A 1,075-nucleotide genomic window follows, 5' to 3' on the forward strand; every position below is an offset into this window, starting at 1 on the left:
AATGGTACTACGTTAGAGATATAAATTCTCCTTTTATCTCTTGGGCTGAGTCTCCTGGATGAATTTCCTAGCATACGTATTGTGGCAACCGTGCTGCATGCTTTGTTTGTATATATCTTTACATGGTCTCTGAAGGTAAGCTTCGGGTCAAGCCAAAAGCCTAGGTATCTCATTACAGATTTAGGAGTAATGATGTATGATGAATTTTTGTCGTAAACTCTCAATTTTGGACCGAGTGGTTGTGCATCACTCCAAACCCAGTTTTTGGCTTTACGCCTGCGGATGAAGTGCATTAATTCTAACTTGTCTGTTTCAGCCGATAATCCCAATCAATGCAATATTTGTATGAGCTTAGAATAAATTTCCTAGATTAAGGCATTGTTGTAGAGTAACTGCTCGTGATTAAGTTCTTCAGATGCTTTGCCGAGCTTGCCCCCTACATGAATGAGACCTGTTGAAGCGCCTAGTGGCTCTGGCTCGGCGTTCCGCCCGGCATGGACTTAAGGTGGACATACTAGATTAGGCGCTGCTAATACGTAGATAGTGATTGGACAATCATATGTAGTGCTCCCACGCACGGACCTCTTTATGGCAGGCTTCCCCATTCTAGCGGACTTTCAATTTTGCTTCCTTTTAGTATATAAGGACTCCTCTCGCATCTCCACTCTGCGTGCTCTTTCCCTTCGCACTCAGAGTAAGTCCCTTCGTCGCCCTTGCGCAGTATGCACTTATGCTTACGCCCTGTATAGCTAATCCCCCGTGTGTATTAGGTTAGATCTATACAGTGTGCTCTTTCCCTTCGCACTCAGACTAATCCCCCGTGTGTATTAGGATCGTGCCCGCGTGCCACTCGCCAGTTCGCGCTCGCGCAGCCCAGTAGTCGTATCACGACAATAAGACCATCGTCGACAAAGAATTGGACAGTGGCATGTCCGTTAGCCTGTATGTTTTTGTCTGTCCACTCTGTGCGGATTGTGACTCGGTCATTTCCTAGGGTAAGGGTAATTGCCTTTTTTAGAGGAGCAATCTTGTACATGGCGGGGGCCAGGTACAGTTCTGTAAGGATGGGTGAGAG

Source organism: Phanerochaete carnosa (genome assembly GCF_000300595.1).
Source record: "Phanerochaete carnosa HHB-10118-sp unplaced genomic scaffold PHACAscaffold_401, whole genome shotgun sequence".
Taxonomy (NCBI): Eukaryota; Fungi; Basidiomycota; class Agaricomycetes; order Polyporales; family Phanerochaetaceae; genus Phanerochaete; species Phanerochaete carnosa.